This window comes from Sycon ciliatum, chromosome 9, assembly GCF_964019385.1.
Source record: "Sycon ciliatum chromosome 9, ocSycCili1.1, whole genome shotgun sequence".
NCBI classification, from domain to species: domain Eukaryota; kingdom Metazoa; phylum Porifera; class Calcarea; order Leucosolenida; family Sycettidae; genus Sycon; species Sycon ciliatum.
In genome coordinates, this window is record NC_088651.1 from 7,600,211 (window position 1) to 7,609,176 (window position 8,966).

General features: G+C 46.3%; 1 protein-coding gene and 1 long non-coding RNA gene across 3 annotated transcripts in view; one reads left to right on the forward strand and one right to left on the reverse strand.

The window, feature by feature from the left end:
* The window catches only part of LOC135824723 (pneumococcal serine-rich repeat protein-like), a 33,600-nt gene extending 31,957 nt beyond the window's left edge, over positions 1 to 1,643 (forward strand). For both annotated transcript variants that reach the window (XR_010554929.1, XM_065337433.1), the window contains exon 4: positions 1,008 to 1,643. The gene's annotated coding sequence lies outside the window, so the exon portion shown is untranslated. The remainder of the gene's footprint in view (positions 1 to 1,007) is intronic.
* Positions 1,644 to 7,807: 6,164 nt separating this feature from the next.
* Positions 7,808 to 8,719, reverse strand: LOC135825167 (uncharacterized). Its single transcript, XR_010555030.1, has 3 exons — positions 8,601 to 8,719; positions 8,234 to 8,291; positions 7,808 to 7,924 (listed from the first exon to the last, which is right to left on the reverse strand). It is a non-coding gene; the product is annotated as an uncharacterized LOC135825167 (long non-coding RNA).
* Between the last annotated feature and the right edge of the window lie 247 nt (positions 8,720 to 8,966).

Sequence of the window (8,966 nt, forward strand, 5' to 3'; positions counted from 1 at the left end):
CCTCTATGCAGAGGGGGGAGAGAAGGTGTAACTGTGCACATCACGGAGAAGAAGCAGCAGAACTGATACTTTGAGTTACGACAAATCCAAACTGCACCTATTTCTCTTCTTCCTTTTTTCGTGTGAAACGCTCTGCAGTTTGTGCAGCATTGAGCACTTTGCCGGTAATTGCCAAAATTACTCCTTTGCACTCGTACTCACATATAGTTACTTGGTCAAGTGGTGACAAACAAAAGTTGTGTCACTTGTATGATTGTACAGCCACGGTGTATGCGGTACAGTGCTTGGTCTGACTGTAAAAGAGCTGGTAGGCGACACAGCAGGGATGGTGATCTATTGACTGTAGTTTACGGTAGAACAGGGCCGAGGGGGGGGGGGGGGTGTGAGGCTGCAAGAACATGTCAAATTATCATCTTGTAGTATAACGTCAATCGCATTGAAACCCTTCTGGGCAGACATTGTTCAGAAGGGGCTCAGATGGGGGAAAAGTTCGTATAATGAGAGAGTGACAAATAAGCTTGTAGCATAGGGCTCATAGAATGACCATGTACAAATAAGCTTGTAGCATAGGGCTCATAGAATGACCATGTACAAATAAGCTTGTAGCATAGGGCTCATAGAATGACCATGTACAAATAAGCTTGTAGCATAGGGCTCATAGAATGATCATGTACAAATAAGTTTGTAGCATAGGGCTCATAGAATGATCATGTACATGCATGTGATACAGATTCATCGTCGAAAATACGTACTACCATGCATTGACGACGGGCATGCTAGCAGCACACACTTACCTGGTATATCTACAGACTACACGAGTGCATTGGTGAACTCAAGTACTGCGTTGTCATCTTTTTATTGTTTTCATTTTTTGGAAATTTTGGATGACCTGCCATTCCGGGTAATCGGCCTTCCGGCTGCCATTCCGATACTTGATCTTGCGGATAGTTGATGTGGGGATAATCTATGTTCCACTGTATTTGTGTGATCTTTTTCTTTGCCTTCAGAAGTGCATCGGACTGAACTGTGGGCCACTGTAACGCACGCTATTACTGCTGCAAACATCTACAGTGATGCAGAGGACATCAACGGTCAACGTTCAATTTTGCATGTGTCTGAAAAAAATAATTTTCCGAGTGTGCTGCTTGTTGCCGCTTGCTGCTGCTTGCTGCTGCTGCTATCTTGCTTGTTGTGCATGGATCATGGTCGTCGTTATGTCATAGCAGTGGGCTTGTGCGCATGTCTGTGTGTGTGTGTGTCTGTGTGTGTGTGTGTCTGTGTGTCTGTGTGTGTGTGTGTGTGTGTAGCTGTGTGGTGTAGCGGTCAATTCTTCAGCCTTGCAAGCTGTTGAATGGTGCAATCCCAGCACAAGCTGATATGGCTTCTGCTGTAGCATCGCTATCATCACCTCCGGCGATGGGCGTCCAATGGTCCAATGGTGTGTGTGTGTGTGTGCGTGTGTGTGTGTGTGTACTGAGGAGATGCTCCCCGCATGAAACTCACGGTTGCTAGCATGGCTGCTTGTACCCCATGGGCTTACAAGGAGCGCAGCATGGATGCTTCCCCTATCGTCAACCACTCAGCAGTTTACAGCTAGCTTTTTATATTCTAATGCCGGGAGAGCTGGGTGATTGGATGTGACATCGTAGCTTGTAAGGTACAGTGTATTGTGCGGGGCCTCTGGGCCTCCCTGCCGCTTGGAACGAACACCTCGTGCTACCGTCATATTCGATTAGTTGTTCAGTACAATTCTATTGTTAGCAGTAAGGTGTGTGTGTGTGTGTGTGCGTGTGCGTGAGCGGTGGGAGAAAGGAGATATTTGTATGCAACGGCATTCAGTGTCTGGTTCAAGTGCTGTTTGAAATAGGGTTGTGATTGGGTACTAGGGTATCCATACCGGTATGCTTGCCTCCACCGGATTGCAGCTTTTAGAAGAGTGTGCTTGTGTGTGTGTGTGTAGGGGGGGGGGGGCTATTGATCCCTGCTTCAGGTAGAGAGTTGCTCAATGAAATCCTATCGTGTGAGTCAAGTAGGCTCTGCCCTACTCGCAGCAGCTCGGTGATCACAGGTCCAGGGCAATGTACTTTAAAAAGGGACTCGATCGATGGATTTCATTGCAAAGTAAAGGAGGTAGGACTTCAGCCATCAGCATTCCATTTCCTTCTTAGCGTGCTGATGACCGAAGTCCTGCCTCATACTGAACTCTGATTGATTGATTGATGGAATTTAGAATTCCCCAAGCCGGCGAAGAGAATTCTAGTGCCGGGAGAGTTGGGTGATTGGATTTGACATCGTAGCTTGTAAGGTGCAGTGTACCATGCTTCTGCGGCAGTGTATTGTGCGGGGCCTCTGGGTGTCCCTGCCGCTTGGAACGTACACCCCATGCTACCGTCATATTCGATTAGTTGTGCGGTACAATTCTAGTGTGTGTGTGTGTGCGTGTGCACGTCTCCTGACTTTTCTTTCATTCTCGGTGGTTACCAACAGCCAGTGCATGCCACAGTATGTGATGTGATGTGTGTGCATGAAAAAAATTAAAAAAACCAAAACGTAGGGATTCACTGGCCAGAAAAAGCCACTTCATAGCTGTGTGGTGTAGACCAGGCTGAATAGTGGCAGTCAATTCTTCAGCCTTGCAAGCTGTTGAATTGTGCAATCCCAGCACAAGTGGCTATAGCTGTTGTAGCATCATTAGCATCGCTTCGGGCAATGGGCGTCCAATGAGCCAATAGTGTGTGTGTATGTGTGAGTGATGGCAGAAAGGAGATATTTGGATGTAACGGCACTCAGTGTCTAGCTCGAGTGCTGTTTGAAATAGGGTTGTGATTGGGTACTAGGGTATACGTCCCTGCTTCAGGTAGAGTGAACTCGGATTGACTGAATTTTAGAATTCTCTAAGCCGGCAGAGAGAATTCTAAAAATTCTGAAATGGCTGGTGTCAACCACCCTCAACCAATCAGAGTTCAACAAGTGTTATCTTCTTGGCCTGCTGATGGCTGAATTCTTGTTTTTTTTCTGCATGAAGGAGGAGAATCAAGCCTGGAGAAGAAAATCTAACCCCGAACCCAAACCCCGACCACCATCCCCATTCTACCCTCATGCAGAAACAACAGTGTTTCTCCTTCCTCATGCAGAAGTTTAAGCTGAGAAGAAAATCTATAAAATCTGCCATCCCAAACCCCGACCACCATCCCCTCCTGGAATGATTACTTTTATAGCCTATCCTGGCTCAGCACTTCACACCTGAAATGACTGGCCAATCGCCATCGGCCAATCAGAGTCCCTCCTGGAATGATTACTTTTATAGCCTATCCTGGCTCAGCACTTCACACCTGAAACGACTGGCCAATCAGAGTTAAGCATGTGTTTTTTTTCTTAGCCTGCTGATGGCTGAACGCTTATTGTTTCTGCATGAGGGAGCAGAAACAAGCAGGAAAACTCCACTGGAGCAGAAAATCTTAGAAGCTTCTTCTCAGGCTTGCTGATTGGTCTCTCCCCCCCCCCCCCTCTCTCTCTCTTCCCCCACCCACCCTTCTCTCTCTCTCCCTCTATATAATTATATCTTTCAATCAATCCATCTCCTTCTCCCTCTCTCTCCATTTACAAAAGGAGTAAATTTTGACAAAATCTATCTCCACTTATCTGTCTCGCCATGCTGGACATGGCAATCTTGGCCGAGGTATGGAAAAGTTGGAAACTCAAATTTACAAGGCTTTGTCTAGACGGAGTAGGAATTTTGCATGTTAGCAACAGTAAATAGCATACACCAAGGTCATCGCAAATCTCCATACATAAAGGACACTACATTGGCACCAGCTATGCAATGCAGTATATAATCCGGTGGAGTGCGGGCCACCGGATTTTGTCCCGTGACCAAAGCAGTCGAGTGTGCACATCCTTGGCAGCCTGGCAGTATCTGATTCATAGGAGTGAAGTCCAAGTTCCATTATAATCCAAAAGGCCACTCATCCCAATACAATCAAGTGCTTGTCATATTTCGCTATACCAGACACAATGTATCTGCACAGTAACACAAGGCATATGTATATTCTAAACGCCAAGCAGTGTGCGGGCCAACAAGCACTAAAGAACCGTACGCATGTGTGTGCGTGCGTAGTGTTCTTTCAAGGGGGCACAAGTCATTGTAATCTCCAGGTACCTTGTCAACTCTTCCTTATAGAAACATGTTCAGATGTTATTGAAGCTGGTCGAGGTCCTGCTCACTTGGATCCCGGCCTGCAAGGTTGTGGTTGGAAATTCTTTGAACAGCCTTTTGCTTGTATTCATCATTGCCCAACTTTCATCACCACCACTATAGTGTCTCAGCTGGCCTCCTCCTGAGAAAAACGAGAGTAACGAACAAGAAAAATACACCCGTGCATACACACACGCATGCACAAGTGCACACATTTACACACACACACACACACACACACACACACACACACATACACACACAACACACAGACACACAGACACACACACACACACACCAAACATGGCAATGAGCTACACATAATAATATATCCGTATTACAGTAGTTGCGCGTCCAAGAACGTTGTTTCCAAGGGTTTGGCCTGGGCGTTCTTATTTTCTTGGGCAATCTGGCTGCATTCTTATAGCACGTTCTTGGAAACAATTCGTTGTGGATCATATCTATCCCAAAAGCTGCCGGAAAACCAACACTGCCGTTCTTAACTTTAGGCTGTGGCGTTCTTAGCATTTCATGCCGGACGTTCTTTGGCTCGACGTTCTTCATCGCGTGTCTCTACCGTACTAGTATTACCTAATGATCATTGTAGTCTACACATCCTACCCGCTATCACATGCTTATCAACATCATCGTAGTCTACACATCCTACCCGCTATCACATGCTTATCAACATCATCGTAGTCTACACATCCTACCCGCTATCACATGCTTGTCAACATATGTTGTACTATATATTTGGCTACGGCCATTGTAAGAATAAAGATCAATCAAAAGTCAGCAGGGAAGACCTGTGATACACCTTGCAAAAGGTATCATTTGAAATCTGACCCGCAATATAAAAGCTATCGCCGAGCCTGTCCCGATCACTTCAGCCGACAGTACGTGTACCATTTTGTAAATCAACCAGTGTTACAAATCTCTCACTAGTCTCTACAATCTGTCCTTCAGAACCGGAGAAATACCACAGGATTGGAAAGATGCAACTATTACACCCATCCCCAAGTCGGGCAACCCCTCCCATCCTACCAACTACCAACCCATCTCCCTGCTCAGTATAATATCAAAAACACAAGAAAAAATAGTCCACTCTCGTCTGCACTTACCCTCCTACCAATCCGGCTTCAGGAAACAAGACGGGACCGAACTGCAACTCGCACAGATCGTCCACCAGATATCCACAGCTAGGGATGCGGGAAGCATGTTGTAACGTGTTTCTTCGATCTCAGTAAAGCCTTTGATCGTGTATGGCATCAATGCTTGCTGAAAAAGCTGAGCCACTACTGTGTCGACGGCAAGGCTCACAATTGGCTCGAAGCCTACTTGACAGGACGCAGACAGCGGGTGCAGGTTGAAGGCACAACATCTGCCTTCATACCAATACCAGCGGGAGTGCCCCAGGGCTCGGTCCTGGGACCACTTCTGTTCCTGGCGTACATCATTGACCTGCCCACTGCCTGTGAAAATGCTACAACCTCGTGTAGCCAGTTCGCGGACGACACCGCACTGATTGCCATTGCAGGCAGCTACATTGAGTGTGAGGCTGTGCTACAAAGAAGCGTCGATGCCGCAGCAGAATGGCTAGAGCGCTGGCACCTGCTAGTCAATAAAACGAAAACCGTCATCCTCCCGTTCTACCATGCTAACCGACCCCCACCACGACTACCCGAAATAAAACTTGGCCAAACCCTACTAGAAACAGTAACACAACATCGTCACTTCGGAATTATCTTTCAGCACGACCTAAGATGGTCAGCCCACCTTGACTTTGTGCTAAAGAAAGCTGTAAAATCTTTTAATATTCTCTTTAGGCTCAAATCAACTATACACACTAAATCACTCTCTCTCATTTACAAAACGTATATCCTGCCTATAATTGAATATGCATGCATTGCTGTCACCCCGCTCTCAATCGCAGCCCTTGACCGTCTTGAGCGAATCCAGCGTAAGGCGGCCAGAACCTGCCTCCGTCTCCCCCTCTACACTCCTCTGGATCATTCAACACTGCTCCATCGGCTCAAATGGCCGACAATGTTCTCTCGCCGCAAAGTGAAGCTCACCCTTGTTGCTCACTCCATAAAATACCAATATGCCCCACAACACATACGCTTGCTCAACACCCCCGCTCAAGTTACGACCCAGTACAGCCTTCGACACCCACGCACTTGGCACCTCCCACCCTCCAGAACCGATCGCTGTAAAGACTCCCCACTGTACAAGTCCCTAGAATACTACAATGCCCTCCCTGCTAGCATTCGTGACGTCTCCTCCCGACCTGCTTTCAAACAAGAAATCTGCTCACTGCTGATTAACTCAATCTGCTCCTGCAGCACTCACCCTCTCCCATACTTGTAAAGTTCAAAGTGATGTAAATCACTTTCAAACCGTTTAACCCACAATCTCACCTTCTCATAAATTTATCTCTTATTGGCGATGGTGCCATCGTGAGAGTAAGGAATTCAAACACAGTATGCATCGGATATGCATGTGTCATTCAACTATTTTTTGCATGTGTCATTCAACTATTTTATTCATGTGTCATTCAACTATTTTATTCATGTGTCATTCAACTATTTTTCATGTAGTGAAATACATCATTGTACTAGCAAGACGCTTCTACAAGTTGTCAGTACTGAGTGCAGGATAACTGGGTAACTTTTGTTAGAACTCCGGTCGTACTTCTCAACTTTTAACCACTGGCAACGTGTTGCGCATATACCGATACCTAGTTAGGTTGACAAAACATTCAAAGTCGGACTTGCCTGTTATACACTGAATATCAACAAAGATAGAAATGCTGGGCCCGAAAGGAGGGGAGGTGGGGGGGGGGGGGGGGGTGTGTGGCTTAAACCCTGATGCAGCTGTCAAACCTGCAAAACACAGCATGTACACAAGCGGAATGTTCACTGAATAGCGTTAGCCTGAGTGAGTTTGTATGTGCACAGTACCATTCATACAAGTACAGTCATACAATTTTCAGGTCGTCAAGATAGCATGCAACTTCCGTCTTTTTCGTTAGACAGGTTCCTCTGTCCAAACACACAATGAGAACAGTATGATTGAACGGCATTCACAAGTTACAAATTGCCCAGGTCTGCTCAAACCTGAAATCAATCTATCTCGAAGTTTTGGGCCTTTTTGCCCGTGATTCTTCACTTTGCGACTAAACTATTCACAGCAGTCCCAAATTTTCGGCGTCACTGAATGCGGGTGCCAGCGGCCTACCAGTAAACCAAAAATGAAAACAATGCGACCACTCACATCACAGCTGGGTCATGTTGTACAGAGGTACGTTGGAAGTGACATGTCGGCAAATGATGAAAGATGACAATTTCTCACCTTTCTGCCCGCTTGAAGCTCAAGAACTGACCATCGACACCCGGATCTGGTTCCATAGCTGGACAGGGCTGCTCAAAGCTGAAAATCAATCCATCTCGAAGTTTTGGGCCCTTTTGCCCGTGATTCTTCATTTTGCGACTAAACTATACTCAGCAGTCCCAAATTTTCGGCGTCGCTGAATGCGGGTGCCAGCGGCTTACAAGTAAACCAAAAATGAAATCAATGCGACAATTCACATCACAGCTGGGTAATGTTATACAGAGGTACGTTGAAAGTGACACGTGGGCACAAATGGTCAAAAAGCGACAATTTCTCACCTTTCTGCCCGTTTGAAGGTCAAGAACTGACCATTGCCACCCGGATCTTGTTGCATAGCTGGACATAGGGAAGTGCACAAAGAAAAATTTCCAAATTTCAATAAACACTTCGCCGAGGCCTGCTCAAAGCTGAAATCAATCCATCGTGACGTTTTGGGCCCTTTTGCCCGTGATTCTTCACTTTGCGACAAAACTATTCACAGTAAAGCCAAATTTTCAGCGTCACTGAATGCGGGTGCCTGCGGCCTACAAGAAAACCAAAAATGAAATCAATGCGACGACACACATCACAGCTGGGTCATGTTGTACAGAGGTACGTTGAAAGTTACACGTGGGCACAAATGGTCAAAAAGCGACAATTCCTCACCTTTCTGCCCGTTGGAAGCTCAACAACTGGCCATCGCCACCCTGATCTTGTTGCATAGCTGGACATAGGGAAGTGCACCAAGAAAAAATTCCCCATTTCAATAAACACTTTGCCCAGGGCTGCTCACTGCTGAAATCAATCAATCTCGAAGTTTAGGGCCCTTTTGCCCATGATTCTTCATTTTGCGACTAAACTATTCACAGCAGTCCCAAATTTTCGGCGTCACTGAATGCGGGTGCCAGCGGCCTACAGGTAAACCAAAAATCAAATCAATTCGACCACTCACATCACAGCTGGGTCATGTTGTGCAAAGGTACGTTGAAAGTGACACGTGGGCACAAATGGTCAAAAAGCGACAATTTCTCACCTTTCTGCCCGTTCGAAGCTCAAAAACTGACCATCGCCAACCGGATCTTGTTGCATAGCTGGATATAGGGAAGTGCACCAAGAAATAATTCCACAAATTCTGGGTCCCTGAATGTGGGTGCCAGCGCCCTACAAGCAAACCAAAAATCAAACCAATGCGACCACTGACATTACAGCTGGCTCATGTTATAGAGAGGTACGTTGAAATTAAAAGTTGAGACCAAATGGTCAAAATCCGACATTTTCTCACCTTTCTGCCCGTTCGCAGGTCAGAAATTGACAATGACAATCCTCTGGACATAGACAAGGGCACCCAGAAAAAGACCCACATTTCTCTAAAGAACTCGCCCAGGGCTGCTGATAGATG